The sequence below is a fragment of the Adiantum capillus-veneris genome, chromosome 1 (assembly GCF_014529385.1).
Source record: "Adiantum capillus-veneris isolate H3 chromosome 1, ASM1452938v2, whole genome shotgun sequence".
Taxonomy (NCBI): Eukaryota; Viridiplantae; Streptophyta; class Polypodiopsida; order Polypodiales; family Pteridaceae; genus Adiantum; species Adiantum capillus-veneris.
Window position 1 is genome coordinate 17,743,969 of NC_140931.1, and position 18,391 is coordinate 17,762,359.

The 18,391-nt window shown below is 40.1% G+C and overlaps 1 protein-coding gene across 2 annotated transcripts in view; it reads right to left on the reverse strand.

Moving 5' to 3' along the window:
• LOC147464378 (uncharacterized) overlaps window positions 1-4,236 on the reverse strand; it is a 54,011-nt gene extending 49,775 nt beyond the window's left edge. The window contains exon 1 of one of the 2 annotated variants that reach the window (XM_086514490.1): window positions 3,947-4,236. The gene's annotated coding sequence lies outside the window, so the exon portion shown is untranslated. The remainder of the gene's footprint in view (window positions 1-3,946) is intronic. The other variant, XM_086514497.1, reaches the window with a different exon arrangement.
• Between the last annotated feature and the right edge of the window lie 14,155 nt (window positions 4,237-18,391).

Here is an 18,391-nt window from a genome sequence, read left to right on the forward strand (position 1 = left end):
CATCATGCTTCTCACAATCATGCAAATCCTGTGTGTCATGCTGTGGAGAAAAAGAGACTGAGAGAATCTCCTTATCCTGAATCCTTTCAACCTTGTCCTGCATAGTAGCAATGAGAGATGGAGAAGGAGCAATGTCCTCTCCATGAAAGACAATAGGAGAATCACTGTCGACATTGATAGTTATAGTGTTAGCCTTAAATTTCATGAGAGCGTCATTATCACGAAACCATCGAATGTCTAAAATCATATCACATCCTGAGAGAGAAGAAACAACAAATCTTCTAGTGAAGGCAGTCTGTTGAATTGCAAACAACACATCAAGGCACTCCTCCGTGATGAGAGCGTCCATATCAAAACGAAAGCCAGAGACCTCGATAGGAGATCTCGGACTAACTTCGAGGCGGGCTCTCTCAACAAGAGAGGAACTGATCACATCATGCATGCTACCTAGGTCAAACAATATGACAAAACGGTGCCCCAACGTACGACCATAACATTTAATGCCCCAACGTACGACCATAACATTTAATGAGAGAATCATCAATGGGAGGGTCCTGAGAAACTGTGGGCACAATCGTGTTATCATTCATTGCATTGACAGATGTAGTGGGTGTTGTGGGTTCTTTAGATTCATTCGATTCAAGCTTAGGACATGTTCTTTTAATGTGACCCTTAATGTGACAATGAAAACAACGACCTTCTTTAGAATAAGTGCTTTGTTCTTCCGAAGTGATGTAACCTCCTACAATTCCTTGTGCTATCTTTTCATCTGGAGTAAGCTTAGGTTTAGCAGTTGTGTTAGCCTTACCCTTAGATTCATTGGGAGAATTCTTTGATGAGATACTGTTGGAAGATTGGTTAGAAGAGTTATCATTCTTAACGTTCTTACCATTCTTACCATTCTTACCGTTCTACGGATTCTGAGAAGTCTGTGAGGTACTTGTGGAAGTCTTGGTCTCCTTAGGCTTTCCCTTGTTGTGCTTCATCTCCTGTGCGAGAGCAATTGCTGCCGTCTTGTTGAGATCGATTGGATCGAGTACCTCGACATCGTACTTGATATACTCGTCCAATCCAAAGAGAAAAGCCTCTTTGTGCTCTTCATCCGACATGCATAATTGGGTACCTAGCTGCAAAACACGATTAGAAAAAGACATAACCGGCATCGTTCGTCGCCTCTCTCATGCTCATCACCTGAATGCGAAGTATCCATTCCGCTTCGGGTGACGACCATGCACTATGATCTTGGGGTCTTAAGCTCGCAAGGAACTTGGGTTCTTGAGGGTCTTGAGGTTCTTGAGGTCCTTGATTCGTGAGAATCTTGGGTTCTTGAGGTTCTTGAGTCTTGAGGGTATTGGGTTCTTGGGGTTCTTGAGGTTTTCTTTCGCTTGCAAATCGCGTTGGAGAAGGATCTTCTATTCACCGGAGTTCTACCCTTTTCTGCGGGCGCACCCCTTGGCGGCCTTGCGCTCACACCAAGGTTGCTTTTTCCCACCTCAAGTCGATTGGCCGGCCGCTAAGTGCACGGTCCGCTCTCAATGAGTGAAAAGAGACACAAGGGGAGGCTGGACAAGCCCTGCTTTCTTGGGATTCTTGTCACTCTTCAACAAAACACGATTAGGAATCGCCACGCCCAAGTAAACTTGGGTTCGTGCGATCACAAGAAAAAAAAATTCTTGTGGTTCTTTCCTTGAGTAATGCAGAACACTTCCAAAGATCTGATACCAATGTAAGGCGCAGCGGAATGAATGTTGTATTTTCTCAAGATTAGTGATCTTTATTGCTCAAAGTTCTTTTTAGTTCTTTAGGGAAAGAGAGAGCTTTCCGTCTTGTGGAGAGTGCTATGATCACGAACAAAGTGAGTGGATATTGTGCGTGCAAGTGAATGAGACTGAGAGAAGAAGAGAGAAGAGATACGACACCAAGAGGTAAAACCCTCCTCCGAAGGCCCCACTCTCGTCGGCGAGAGTGGTCTACTTGATTGCACAAAGGTGCACAATGCGTATGCAATGGGACTATGCCGATGACGACGACGACTTGGGCTAAAACTGTGAATCTTCTATATGCTGAATTTCTTGGACTGTTTCGGGCTGAAAATGGACTGTTTTCGAGGCTGAAAATAGACTGTTCCTTGCGGTGTTTGTGGCTGCAAATACCTGCTAGAAAAACATTGGATTATCTGCACTTTTAGGCTGCGTTTTGGGGGGAGTTCTTTGGCTGGAAAAAACGTTGGACAGCAGTGAGATTAGGGTTGAAAAACGCTGCCACAGAGGTTCTTACACTGCTGAAATCGCTGGTCTTGGAAAGGGTTTAAGGGTTGAATTCCTTGCAGTGGTTTAAATGCTGAAAACGCAACTGATCTGCTGTAGAAAGCTAGCATTAGTTAATCCCCTTTGATGCTGCCAATGAATAGCAAAAACGTTGAGGTATGCTGAAGGAAACGCTCTGCTTGATGTGGTTCTGTCGCGGGAAACCACCGAGGGAGGCTGATCTGCAAGGGACTAACACCAGAAGTGGGGGAGAACTTCAGGGCAAGGATGCTCTATGAAAACGCCAAGGTGATGGGAGGTATGGCGATGGGGGGTCATGAGGGGGTACTGCTGAGAAGTTGCCTGTTGAGCGAGAAGCTCCTGCTACCTCTTTTGCCAGAAAGTGCTAACTTGGGTTTGCTTATATATTAACTTAGCAAAATTGCCCTACCTACTTTTGTTGGAAAGTCACTTAAAAATAATAAGTGAAAATACCAATAAATAGGAAAATAGACTAAATGCACTGGAAAATTTCCCTAACTGATGCTAATGGATTTTGATGGGAATTCCGATGATCATGTTGTGTGCAACCGGAGGATATGCATCTATGCTAAGTGACTACACATGTACGGTCTACGAATAGACTCACAAAAGTGCCAGATCACTGCTAATTTAGACTTGACTGAACTAACTGAACCCTGCTATGGTGTAGCTTGTCCACGGATACATAGGGTTGGGATGTGTGTCACATGACACCAACTCTCTTCAAGACTTCGCATCCAGATACCCTCTGAAGAGTGGCTCTCAGGACACCTATAAACAAGGGATGTCCAAGAGCACAGCCCAAAAGCATCACTTCTAAAAGCAATTACACCCAAAAGCATTTGCTCTCAAAAGCCCATGCAAAAGACTCCAACGCAAAACGCGAAATCCGTACATCCTGCCACATTCTCATGTCAACGCAATTTACGAAAATCGACCCAGAGTTCAAGTTTTTTATATTTTTGGGTTTAGGCCACACGACTGGTGCTCATAAGTTCTTTAAGTTCTAGTGGTTAGGATTTTTGAAATCTCTAACTCTTCTTGTGCTCAGAGTAAGCCACGTCACAAATCTGTGGCATCAGTTCTTGTCCTCTCGGCCTTATCCCTTCCGGTTGGGCATGCCACAACACCAATTTGTGACACTATGACATGGCCCTCCTCCATTAACACCGCTCTCAAGCTGCTGCCAGAAGCATCACAATAAAGCTCAAAATGTTTTTGAAAGTTTGGTATAATCAAAACAAGACAATCGTCAACCTTTCCTTGCACTTTCTGAGGATCCCCAAGCAAACAAAACCAGGGTGTGCAATGGAGAAGCAATCTCAGCAAACTTTCGAATGAGCCGCCTGTAGTAAGAGCATAAACCGAAAAATCTTTGAACTTCGTGTGCATACTTTAATTCTAGCCAATTACTTCTAGCCAATTACGTATGAATTCTAAATTCTATCTTGGCCGCGGTTCTGAGGATTTTTCAAGTAGAGAAATCAACGTCTTTTCATTGCCAAAAAGCCACGCGCGTGCGCGCAGAGAGAGAGAGAGTCAATATCTAATGCATGAAAATGAGGAGGCAAGGGTCACCTTTTTATGATAATGTGACATAGAGTTGAAACTTCATGTTGTGAGACAAAAAAGAAAGTAAAGGAGAACCTATCACAAACCTATTCTTTTCGAATCGTCTCCTTATGAATGCTCACACAGCCTGCAACGGCCCTTACTTGTCTTTGATCGCTTCCTTTTCCACTATGTCATTGCTCTTGACGGCTTTTTTCCACTGCTCTGTCAGTTGTCCAGTGTCCACCGTATCGCTTTGTATTAGGGAGTGTGGGGAGAAGATGAGTTAGAAAAAGAACGTCAGCGGGGGACGGTCTGCATGCGCTCGGTTTGAGAACTACTAGCAGCTGCTAAGGTTGCGCAAGGAAAGGATTAAATTTTTATGAAGGCCACATGGAGTTGAATGTCCAAAATGATTAGAACCTTTTTAATGTGAGTTGTTTGCTCAACTGATACTCATGATTAGATTAAAATGAATTGAGTCCATCTTAGATTAAACTGAATTGAAGCATAGCCATGACTCTTATAGTTCACAAAAACAGAAGAAAACATTGAAGGGAAACTAAAAGAGAAGAGAAACACAAATGTACCAATGTGCACTCGACCACCTCTTTATATGGTCACAAAAAGTCTTTACCTTGATTGTTTAATACAATTTTGGACAATTGAAAAAGGGGAGGGATGCAAGTTGTCATTGCTTGATTGGAGGGGGAATGGTAAAAAGCGAAGGCTAGATTGAGGATTAAAAAACGCAAAGGCAATGCTAGAATTTGGAGTGCATATAGACGCGGGGAGAGAGAGAGAGAGAGAGAGAGAGAGAGAGAGCATGCATGGCTCGATTAGAAAGCGCTAAGACTTGAAATTTAACGCAAAGAGCAAAAGAGGTAAGTAGAGTTACAATTTTAGTGCATTGATTGAGGGATATGCCCAATAGGGTAGGGCTTGGAAGCTCTGGACTATTTTCAGCACATACAAAGATAGGGCCTAGAGCTCCAGATGCAATGATTTACACGTGCAGCTTGAAGGCATCTGTGTTGGTGTATGGCCAAAAGAGTCCAAGATGATATTGTTAGTTAGGGGCTGTTGACAAAAAATGTCGTGCTCGGCACTACATAGGTTGACATGTATGCCAAATGTGGTGTACTTCATGAAGCACAAAAAGTGCTTGACTGGCTTCCTCTCAAGAGTGTCATCTCTTGGAATGCTTTGATCGTTAAGATAGGGCCTAGAGCTCGAGTTGCAATGACCTACACGTGCATCTTGAAGGCATATGGCATCATGCAAGATCTTGGTGTATGGACAAAAGAGTTCGAGATGATATTGTTAGTCAAGGGCTGTTGACAAAAAACGGTGTGCTTGGCATTGCCTTGGTTGACATGTATCATCTCTTGGAATGCTTTTATCGCAAGATATGCCCAATAGTGGCAGGGCCGGGAAGCTATGGGTTGTTTTCACAAAAAGTGCTTGACAAGTTTCCTCTCCAAAATGTCGTATCCTGGAATGCTTTGATCACCGGATATGCCCAATAGTGGCAGGGCCAGAAATCTATGGGGCTATTTTCAGCAGATGCAAAGAGAGGGCAGCTCTCCAAATGCATTCACCTACGCTTATATCTTGAAGGCATGTGGCGTTATGCAAGATGTTGATATGGGCAAAAGAATTAACGATATATTGTTAGTCAAGGACTGTTGGAAAAAAAAATGGCGTACTTGGCACTGCCTTGAACTTGAGAAAGCACAAAAAGTGCTTGAAGATCTTACTGTTCGAAGTGGCGTCTCTTGAAATGCACTGACTACAAGATACTCACAACAGGAGCAGGGCTAGAAAGCTTTAGCCTGTTTTCAACGGATGCAATGTGAGGGCCTCTATCCATACGCAATCACCTATGCATGCATCTTGAAGGCATGTGGCTCTACCCAAGATGCTGATATGGCCTTGAATATTTTCTTTGATATTGTTTGTTTGAAAAAATTATCATGCTTGGCAATACCTTGGTCCACACACATTTGTTTTCTCTCGCACCACTACCAAGCAAGCAGCAATAAAGGCTACACAAGAAAATATGGAGAGCAAGAGGGGCTCACTTAAAGACTGTGCTAAAGAGAAGGTTTTGTACCAAGGCAGTAGGATTCATGCTGATATTCGTGATAGTGGATAACTTGAAAAGATTGCATATTTGGGAAAAATGTTGGTTAGTATGTATATCAAGTATTGTGCACCTATTAGTGCACAACAAGTCTTTGACAAGCTTATTGTGCGGGATGTGGTCTTGTGGAATGCACTTATTGCAGGATATGCCCAACAAAGACACAATCACCTATGCATGCATATTGAAGGCATGTGGCTCTACCCAAGACATTGATATGGGCTTAAATATTTTCTCTGATATTGTTAGCCAAGGGCTGTTGCAAAAAATTTTCATGCTTGGCAATGCCTTGGTCCACGCACATCCATTTTCTCGGCAACCAAGTAGCAAGAAAGGCTACACAAGCAAAGATGGAGAGCAAGAAAATGAGCCTTTCTTTTGTGAGCTCACTTAAAGACTATCTTATAAGGAGAAGGTTTTGTACCAAGGCAGTAGCATTCATGTTGATATTTTGCGATAGTGGGTTACTTGAAAAGAATGCATACTTGGGAAAAATGTTGGTCAATATGTATGTCAAGTGAGGTGCACCTATCAGTTTGCAACAAGTCTTTGATGAGGTTACTGTGCAAGATGTCATTTTGTGGAACGCATTGATTGTTGGATATGCCCAATCAAGATAGGGCAAGGAAGTTGTGGGCTATTTTCAGTTGATGCGTAACAAGGGCCTATCTCCAAAGGCAATCACCTATGTGTGCATCTTACATACATGCACATTGTGGCTCTACGCAAGATGCTAATATGGACACAAAAATGCACGATGATATTGAAAAGAGAGTCATGCTCGGCAATGCCTTGGTCTTTGTGTATGCCAAATGTGGTGCACTTGAGAAAGCACAAATAGCGCTTGAGGAGCTTTTTGTTCGAAACAGTGTCTCTTGGAATGCACTACTATTTCAAAAAACTTTTGTGAATTGCAATGCCTTCATTGATATGTATGCCAAATGTGGTACACTTCAAAAAGTACAACAATTGCTTGAGGAGCTTTTTATCAGGAATGTCGTCTCTTGGAGTGCATTGATTGTAGGATGCGTGTAACAGGAGCGAGTCAAAAAGTTCAAGCTATTTTTAGTGGATGCAAAGTGGGGACCTCTCTCTAGATGCAATCACATACATGTGCAACTTGAAGGAATGTGTCTCTACGCGCAAGATGTTGATATGGGCATAAAAATTCACATAGATATTATTAGTCAATGGATGTCAAAAAAAGATTTTGTGCTTGGCAATGTCTTGGTTGGCATGTTTGCTAAATGTGGTGCACTTCACACACACAGAGAGAGAGAGAGAGAGAGAGAGAGAGAGAGAGAGAGAGAGAGAGAGAGAGAGAGCGTTTGGCTACTCCTTGCACTCTAATTGCAGTGCAACTCTCTATAACCTTCAAGGCCTGTCCTAAAGAGTACGAATTTGTGTATGTTTGTGTGTGAGCGTATGGACGGACAATATGGTAGATTCAACCTACCTTGAGAGCAAGAACATCAAAAGTAGTACAGGTAATGGCAAGCATGAAGTAAACATGAATGCGATAGTCGATATGTTGGCAGAAGTTGCAGAAGGAATGACGATGGAAAAACACATACTAGTGGCAAGGTGGCAGAACAACAAAAGGAAGGTTTTGGAGCCGATCCATCCAACATTGCACTTCGATGCATACGACCAATACCAAAAGTACACTTGTATTCTTATTTTGATTTACCCTATGTGATCTTGAAAGTAGTTAGAATAAAAAATTTAGCGTTAATGCAATTTATTACATCATCTTCATTGAAATGATTGTAGACGAAGGTGACAAGGATTGAAGAACTTTTGTGATGACGAGCGAAAGAACACTTGGAGAGTACACCATGGCATGGAAATTTAGAATATCATAAGCCGACATAAATCAACGGTAACGAGTTCTTCCTTGTGTATCTACATTATTTTTATAATAAGAAAGTCCCTCCAACACTAGAGGAGAAGCATAATTCCCCCTTCAACAATGGAGGGGATAAAAGTGCTAAGGGAAGGACACGTTCCCTATGGTATAATTACAAACGTGGAGAACGGTGCCAACTCCACATCATACGTATGGTTTTTTCTTTTTTTGATGGGCACAAGCATCGCAATTCACAAAGTGCATCTCTCTCCATCTTTATAGATAATTGTGTGGAAATTTTCACCTTCATATATCTTTTAATGCCATCTCATTTGTGATGTGAGGTCTGCAGAGCTTTTGGCAAAAGCTTCAAGAAGAGATGCTATGGAGCCATCAACACAAACTATGTCATGAGGTAAAATCCACATCATTATCACTTTTTTTATTCTTATCATTTGCACAATGAGTCAATCAAGGCAAACTAGTTTGACTTTCCACTTTCATGGGTCTTTTCATTTCCTAAACTCACCCTTCACTTATGCATTTAAGATGTTTTGAAAGGATTTTTATTTTTTCAAAATTGGGGGGCCCTAATAGCACCCCAAATTGATATGAATTTTTGATGTGAGTTGTTTGCTCAACTCATACTGATAATTAGATTATAATGAATTAAAGCATAGCCATGATTGTTATAGCACTTCAAATTCTGGTGGGCTAGAGATAAATGACACTCCATTCAGGAAGTTGATGGATCTTAAAGAGCGAAAAGCATAGCCATGACTCTTAAAGCACCCCGAATTTTGGTGGACTAGAGAGAAATGATACTCCATTTAGGAAGTTGATGGAGCTAAAAGAGCAGAAGGCACAAATCAAAATGGAAATCTCATCTATGCGGAATAGGCTTACACAAGGTGAATCCGAGCCCAACAAGAGGTCGTTTGAAGAGACAAAGTCATCCTCCACCATCATGGACATTGCCAAAAGGCAACATGACTTTCCAAACATTAAAGAAAACCCTGGTCCACAAGGTGGAGATTGAAAATGCATGCACAATGGCAGTCTCATCAACGTTAATTAAGAGGCAGCTAACCGAGCTAACCGGCTCAATGCTAGTATTTGGTTTCCTGGGCAAGGTACTAGCAAAGCCTAAACTCATCAATTGGTTGTATTGCCCAAGAGTTATTAATCACAGTGGCTTAGTAGATTTCATACAATACCTGACAAAAGGGCTCTGCACAATCTAGTTTAATGACCCCTAAGTAGTATCAAAAGGTTAATGAACAAGGAATCAGCAAAGACCGAACTTATTAACTGGTTGTACAACCCAAGATTTCTTAATGACAGTGGCTTAATAGATGTCATACAATATTCAACAAAAGGGATCTTCACGGTCCCCTCAATCATATCAAGACTCGTGATCAAAAGTCCTCTTTTCTTCACAACAGATTGCTAGTCTATGTGGTTTCATGGGATCCATTCTTTGAAACTCCAAACACCTTTAAGCGTTGATACCCAATATGGGTGGAGTTTGTCAATATTCCACTATGGCTACATGGTAACTTGAAAGACCTAGCTAGCACACTAAGAACCCCGATCTTCATCCCAGCCAATAGAAAGCTTGGCAACGCTACAAACAAGGTATGCATTTGTTGGGACATTCAGAAGCCCCAAACTAAAAATATGGTCGTAAATGTGGGGGTTGTCCTTAAGGTAATTTTGCTTAATTTCGCCACGTTCTTTGGAGCATGTTTCAAATGCAATGGTTTTGGGAACTTTGCAAGAGCTTGCCGAGGTACCCTTGCTAATATGATAGATCCTAAGAGAGGAGAGAAAGCCGCAACAGAATTTGGTCAGGGAAATATGGAAGTTGAAAAATTCCCTCATGAGGCTAGTTGCCACTACAGAGGGGTGGGAAAGTTAGCAAAAACTAGGCTTCATAACTAAACATAAAATCACAAGTGCATCCTGCGAAAGAAAACAAAGGCCACTGGTATCAGTAATAAGGTGGCCCCGAGCTTTCGATTCACATCTTCTCCTAACTAGAAAGCACAAGCTCTAGAAATTCAAAATATTGCCTTTAGAAGGGGAAGATGATGGATGGCAAAAAGTCTCCAACATATGATGTAAGCGCTTTAAATATGTGCGATTTGCTTCACGTATCGGAAGCTAGGAACTTACTTGTGCACTGTGTGCAAGCCTTGAAAGGCTGCAAGCACACAACTAGATAGTCCTTGCAAGCTCAAAGAAACAATGGTGTGTCACTCACTGCTCAATGCTTCCTTCGTGAAGGATCCTGTGCTGCAAAGAAGAAGGAGTCACCGCCAATGCCATCGCAATGCTCTCTCTCTCTCTCTCTCTCTCTCTCTCTCTCTCTCTCTCTCTCTCTCTCTCTCTCTCTCTCTCTCTCTCTCAAGCATATACACCTGTGAGCACACGAAGGAGAAGGAGACAGAGATGGAGCTAGAGCACTTCTTAGCTTGCACCTCCAAGAATGAGGATTTTTAGGTCAAATGGGCCTTTTATAAGAGTTTGACCCATTCACACATGGGTGCCCTCAGTGGGCCGGTCGTTGCAAAACTACTGTAAAAATAAGATAAGTGGTGCACCTCTCATTGGCAATCACCTTCAAACCTATTGGACCAACAAGCCCAGTCCATGACTCAATCAAATAAATAATAAGATGTCTGTCGAAGGTGATAGGGTGTCCATGAGGGTTAACATGCCCCCCTTCTTGATATAGATTTCATCTTCGAAAGCTATTGAGATGAAGCCCGTTCGTCAAGGTGGAAGAGAATCCAAGATTGAATGTCCTTCGCTTTCTTCAATCACTGCAAAATCAACCAAAATTGGCACAGTAATTGCATTCTCATATACAATTAAAAAACATATGCAGTTTGTAGACACACGAATTGATTGGTAGCAAAATAGTAAACAATTTATTAGCAGTAAAACATTAAACAGTAATATAATCTCGGAGGGGTGCACAATGTAATCATGTTAATGTATAACGTGAGTTCGAAAGGAGGGGTTTTAAAATGCAAAAAATTTAGGCAATTTAACAGAGATACATTAAAATAAGGGATTTTTTGAAAAAATTCTAAAATAAGGGGTCATTATATTCATTCAAACATGTTAAAATAAGGTTTCTTTTAATACCTTGCGAATGCACGTTATATAGGGGGATACTGAGCGATGAATCCCCCGAGAATATAATCAAACGCATAAGTAGTTGTAAACGCTAAAAAAAAAACAAGTCTAGGGTCGCTAATTTAACGATTGAGAGACACTAGAGATCAACTATTAATACCAAGGACAAGCTTCTCAATTCTCTCTGGTCAATTAAGTTGTTTAATTGCGAGAGCAAAGTATTTCATGTTTGAGAATTGATTAGAGGCTATACCTAGAAGACCTTATAGTTAAGCCTATGATAAAAGAAATTGCTCAAGAAATCATCACCATTAATTCAATTTTGATGTGTGTGCTTATTTTGTATGCCTTGGGCTTTTTTCTTTTCAAGGAAAGCACCCACACTGGGAACCTCTAGGGCTCTAGTACCATAGGCAATGCATTTGAGTGAAGTACCAAATTAAGCTTTTACATTGTTGGCACTTTTGTTTGTTTGTTTTTCATTGCCTTTCAATTTTGAACTTTGGTGGGTCATATGACATTGTTACCCTTCCCATGATCATCACACTAGTAAACTTCCTTTATAATACTTAAGCTAAAGGGTCAATAGGGACTAAGCCCACTAGAAAGCCCTAGTACATTGCAAACAATGTTGTTTAAATCGGATTAAGAACCTAAAGTAACCATTGATTATTAGGAAGGCATTCCCCGTGATATTAAGAGAAGATCTCCAACGCCGAATTTAGTCAAACTAGCTTAGTTGGACTGCTTGATTCTTAAACCTAGAGAAGGGACTATGACAAAAAATTAAATTGAATCTAATGTTTAATCTAAGCAAATATGCTGAATATTGTGCTACCAATCACATCTAAAGCAGGCAAACATGATGCTAAAAAAAAAAAAGAGGTAATGCTAATGCTGAAGAAAAAACTGTTCGTGTTAATGATTGCACGAAGAGTGAACGAGAGAAAGATTCTATGAAATTCAAAATCCTAACAATGGCAACACGTTTATGTACACACTTGAAAACACAAAGAATACCTCTAGGAGGCACATTAGTGGGAAGAGGCACTAACATTTATTGAACACAATCAAACAACATAAGGAACCCTAACCTAATTATTTGTACCTCCTAGAGAGTCAAGGGAACAAGATAAAGTCATCATCAGTGAGACCATATGTGCCATGTGTGTAATCATGTAACTCTTCCTCATCCTTAGAGGCACAAATGTTCACTAAGAATGTCACTAGATGTCTATAGTCATCTTGGTCAAGAGGGTAAGCTTGTGCAATTGGAGAGACGTCCTCTACTAAGTATGGATCAATCGTGGTTAAGAGACGTATCATCCATTCTAATTCCTTGAAATTCTTCTCACATGCTAGCGTATCTACCAAATTCCATTCACAGGCTAGCACGGGGTAGACTATGTGAAACACTTGTGAAAAGTAAAGAGGGTACCTCTCACCCAAGGTAGGACAGTGGATGACTCTAGCATACTAGCCATATTCGTACATACAGATAGATGATGGTTAGTGTGAAAATATTATAAGGGTCATGTCAAAAGGTTGGTTCTTGTGCATAATGTGTTTTTATAATTTTGGGTCAGGTACTAGAACTTGTAGGTTTTCAGCTTTTTGTTTGGTGGTTCTTGCTCTTTTACTTTTTTTTTTTTGAGTATAGGGCTATATATATATATATACACACACACACACATTCCCTAATATTGGGAGATTGAGAGGTCAGGGAGAAAGGTTAAGAGGGGAGCAAGTGAATGATGGATGTCAGCAAACACTCCCCCTTCCTAGGGTAGATCATACCTTATGGAATGACGTTGTCACCCTTTGAAACCAATTGTTCCAAGTTGTTATGGGTGAAGACTTTGACCAATAGTTTTTGACCGCCCTAGGCGTTTCATCAAGTTTCAAGGATAGTAAGGTACTCTCCCATGATTTTATTTGCAACGTTGTTATAGGTGGTGACCTTACAACGAGAGGTGCAAATTCTTTGTTGTTTGTATAGATATGTACAATGGTAGGTGGAGGTTGTGTCGAAGCTTCTATTTTCATTTATGAACTACATTCAGAGCAAGAAGCTTCATTCGTATTTGAGCTAAGTGAAACAAGCCTTTCTGGCTTGGGTACCCAAACTAGCTCTGGATCAGGTGTATAGTGTTCTGTGATCTTTCCCTTCCCACGATTTTCAATCAACTTTATCGTTATAGAATTTGTCTCACATGGGTCAGTTGTGATAGGTAAGAACACAATTTACATTTTGGTACCCAGATTTGATCATTTCCTTGGGCTTCCAATAGTCTTTTAGGAATCCAACGCAATGTTTTCTTACATTTTTGGGAGCGAGTGGGGTGTTTTTTACAAGGCTTTTGTTTTTTTGCATTAAAAAATGTCGCTAAAGAAGCTTTAGGGACCCATTTGTGTGTTTTTCTTGTTATATTTCAATGAGTCTTGTCAAAAGCTATATGCATTTCTTCTATCATATTTAAAGGTATGAGTTGTCTCCCTATTTCCCAAGTCTTACCATGTGGCGAGCAAAATTTTTAGAGCGAAGGAAAATCCAAGCAAATGAATAAAGAAACCAAATGGGCTTTGTTAAGAAAGATGAATGAAGATCCTGCTTAAAGACCTAAGTGATTGTTCAAAATGAGAATCTTTTCTTGAATCCCTAAGTAATCGTAGCAATAGCATTGTCCAAAATGAGACTCTAGATTCTTTTGTGCAGTTGAGGCTTGATGTCTTGCCATTCTTTTTAATGCAACTTTAAATTTTTTTTATGGTCGAGGTCACAAGAATATGAAACTTGTAGTCAATAAACAATGTGCACATTTCTCTTTGGTCAGTTCAAAATCTTACCAAATGGGTCTTCTTGCCTGGAGAGTGATAGCTCGCTATTGTAGAAGGATCTTAAAAATTTAGGCTAGGTGCAACACAAGGGAGCCCCCTCTATATCAATCACTTTCTTAGTGCTTTCAAGGCATATATTGCCGTCAATTGCAATACCTTTCTTAGTGCTTGAGCTCTTAACAAATTTTTAGGAGTAACCAAGTTGATGTTATCATCTAAGTTGTTGGGGGCTCACAGCCCTAACATGTAATCAATACAAGAATGATGCAATGTAGAGAAAAAATAGGCAAGAGACTGCACATTACACCATGAAAACTGCAGATTGTATCAACACAAGAGACCATGGCTAAGCAAGAGAAAGGACTACTCTACTCTGTATTCATCATCAACGTCCAACTACAGGCCGAAAGCATCAGTATGGCTGCAAGAAGACTGCAAATTGCAAACTGCCAGTTGGTTACATTCGAAAATTGCTACACGCCATGTGACTATCGGGTATTTCCAGCTACCTAGGCATAAAGTCCTTGTGTAAACATGCTCCTAAGGTTTAAATATAATACCTTAGTTAAAAGTCCAAAAAGATAAATGCCTTGACACATCAGGCACTAACACCTGGCACACCCAGTGGGAAATGTTTCTCAAACATTGTGAGAACCCACAAAACCCTTGACAAAAAACTTGAAAACCGAAATGAAGTCTTGCTTGAAGTCACTGCTCCTAAACACCTGTATCTTCAATTTGAGCTATTCCTCCTGATTGTGCATCCACATTATCTCCAGCTTCCACCAATGTAACCTCAATAAGTGGATCTTCTGATATTGCTTCAACAAGTTTCATAAATGAGTCTTGAAATTGTTGTTGATCACCTGTGTCATCAATGTGTGTAACTCCAGCTGAAATAGCACCGTGAACTTCATCTTGAACTATATTATGACCTTCAACTTCAATTGTAGTTTGAACTGCATCACCTGCTGCAGTATCCATTTGCACATCCATCTATTAACTGATTTTGCAACTGTGCATACTGCTCCTTTAACTCAGTATACTCTCTCTGCAAGATCAGAATTTCCTCCTTTGTCTCCTCCTCTGCAAAATCTTGATAAGGTTTACTCACAACATCATACATTGTGAGTATCTCATCCACAATAGACAATACTGGATATTTAAATTGATGTTGTCCACCTACAACATCTGTTTCTTCATCTGTTGGAACTGTGACTCCACCTTCAGTTAACTGCATTTGAACTTCATGTAGTTGTTTAGGTTGATGATGTTTCTGCTGCTCCAAGTGCTTCTTCAAGTCCTCATACTGCTGCTTCAACTCATCATGTTACTTTTGCAATAAGAAATTATCTTCCTTTGCTTCTTATTTTGCATCAATACTTACTTCCATCTCAACTGCAACCTCATCCATTGTATTTTCTTCAATGTTATTACCCAACAATTCCTCCACACTGTTCAATAATGCCTCCCCAACATGCTACTTCTTTGCCTCATTCTCATGTCCTATGAGACTGGAATTGTATCTTCAATTAACTGCTCTTGAACTTCTTGATTTGCATTATCCATCAGTATTGCATTCAATACCCTCTAGTTCAGGTTGGTGATGAACCTATTGTTCCCCCTTAGACTTCAACTGTATAAAATGATCTTTCCGTTCAGTGAACTTCTTCTGTAACAACATATTTTCTTCCTTAGCCTCTTCTTCAGTGAAGGCCTAGTGTGGCTTACTGAACACATTAGCAGGTTCATGTTCAGGTTTCTCTTCAAAAAGATTGAAGAAAGATTTAAGGTAGGATGCAAACTTTGCAACCATTAGACGTTGCCTCTTGAATATATCCAATCTCTCTGCATGTAGATGAAACACTGAGAAACCTGATTTGGACTCCGTATGCCAAAACAATTGATTATCCTAAAAATTCTAATTCAAGAAACACCAAAATTGATTTGCTTCTTCATCAAATTGATCTGATTCAAGGCTTAAAAATAACAGGTTGAACTCTCCTTCACACATTAAAAACGCCACCAAGATGGCTTGCTCCCATTTCTCCTCAAAAACATAAAGAAGTCCACTTCGTAGCCGCAAAACTGTCCAATCAGTGATATCTCCCTAAAAACTGAAAACTTTTGACGTGCTCCTTGAAAAACTTCCCTTATGTCATCAAGCATGAAGACATAAAACCAATGAGATATAAGAATATCAACATCATCTCCTCCATCAACAACATCACATAGAAATGTAGAACTATCTTCAGGAAAACCCACTTTACTGTCATCAAGAATTTGCAAAATACTTGCATAATCATTAGTAAAAAACCATCTCCTCGTCGACATCAACAAAACCATTGATAACAGGAACTTGGTATAAATAATCAAGAATATCATCAAGAAATTGAATACCATAAGAAAAGTGAACTTCATTGAAAAAAGATGGATTTCCAATATCCATGACTGAATTCGCAAAAGCATCAACATCATAAAGATCATTGATGACAACATCATCATTCAAAACACCTTCCGTCACATCAAGGTTTGAAGAAGACTCCATATTGTTGATTTACGTAAGTTGAAGATTCAAATCCTCAATTTGATTATCCTTGTCCAAAATAACTTGCTTAAGAGCATCATGAACTTCATAACAGTAAGAAATATGCAAGCCAAATTCAGCTCGAGCCTGAGAAATCTCTAACATCAATGATGCCTTCTCTTCTTTAAGCTGACTAATTTTGAAAACCGCTTCATTAGCCGCAACCATATTTGAATACCTCTCATTATCCAAATCTAAAGAAAGCTTATGGATCATCTCCACTTGAGAAATAGCAAGACTTTGTAATTCAGTAAATTCAGGTACACATAACTTCTTTGAAAATCAGTAATCTCAGGATCAGGGACCTATATTGTGGAACACTGTAAATCAGGGACCTTCGGCATCAAAACTTGCAACTCAAGGACTTGAAATTCAAGACCATTGTCTTCACAACCTGAATAAATCATATCCACTCCTGGAAATTGGATTTCAGTCTTCAAAACTCCAAAAATCAACACACTCTTAACTGTCACTTGTGGGATACTCCTCATCAAGATACATAAAAAATTGATTCATCACAGCATCCTCATCATCAAAACACATTATGTCTTCAAATGTATGCCTCTCTTCCCATTCGTTACATTGTAATTTGATCTCTTTCTGAATTTCAACCTCTTCAAGATTGATGTCCAAGGTTGGTATATGGGTTGATATGTGGTATTGGTAGCTTCTTTGGCTCACTTCCACTTGCATTCCCTTCTTCTCGATCACCAATTCTTATTTTGGATAACTCGCCTTCTCTTCCTGCAAAGAGGTGTGTCTCTTTGATGTGAGGTTTGGGGATAGCTGGTAGTCCTCTTGGCTCCTTTGGCTCATGAGCTGCTCCTGACTTCCTCCTTCTACCTTCATTATCTTTTGGACTTCATCTCCCTTGCATTGAACAACATCTCCTTCTTGAATCAATTTCTTCTCTTCAGTAATCTGAGTATCTACACCTTTGATCCCATATTCAAGAACATCAAAACCATGTTGAAAAGGTTCAGGTCCTGAAAAATCAGATTCGGGCTTTGAAATTTCAGGTTTTGAAACTACAAGTGCCTGAAAAACAGTTGGTAGCTGAAAACTGACAACTTGAGGTTGTTTTAGGTTAGAAATAGTAACAAGTTGTTGAAAACACCATTAAGAATCATCATCAATAAGGTAATCATCAAACTCATCTTCATACTTCTCTGGAAGACATTCACACGCTTCTTGCAACCTTTATATTCGCCAAGCCATAGAGCATGACTTCCTCTTCTTTACCAACTCGCCTATTATGCCAGCTGTGTGCATCATCAAGAAAATCAGAAAACCAATCTAGATCCATGGCCTGATGACATGATGCATCCTGAAAACTTTGCATAATTTGATACAACTCCATGTACAAATTTGGCATGCAGTACTTGACACAAACATCCTCTCTTTGATAAGGCTTATACATGTAAGGACATCGCTTTGCAGAGTGCCCATTTTTTTGACAAATAGCACACTTTTTCTTCTTCTTCTTTGCCATTAATGACACATCAAAATAATAGAGAGCATTTGTACCTCTTTAAACCCTGAAACTGCTTAAACTGCATTGCAAACTGAAATACTTGAAACTGCATTCTGTAAATTGAAATACCTGAAATTGCATTTTGCACACTGGAATGCTATAATCTGCAATATGTAAATAGTTGAACTGCATATTGCAAAATGCAAACTGCAGACTGCACATAAACTGCCTGCACAAAAATTGCACAGAAACTGTCAAGAACCCTGCAAACACTTGCAGCTTGTCAGCAATTGTAATCTTGATGTCCCCTGGAAGACACGGGAAGAACTCCTCCAAGAAATTTGATGTATATTCCTCAAACTCTTCATGCAAGGTTACCCAATTCAAGAATTCTTGCAGGTGGTTGAGGTCGACTAACATGTCAAGAACCTGTTGAATTCCTGAGTACCATAAGGTTCAGGCTGAATTTGAACCAGTTGCAAGAACCGCTTCAGAGAGAAGGTGGAGGTTA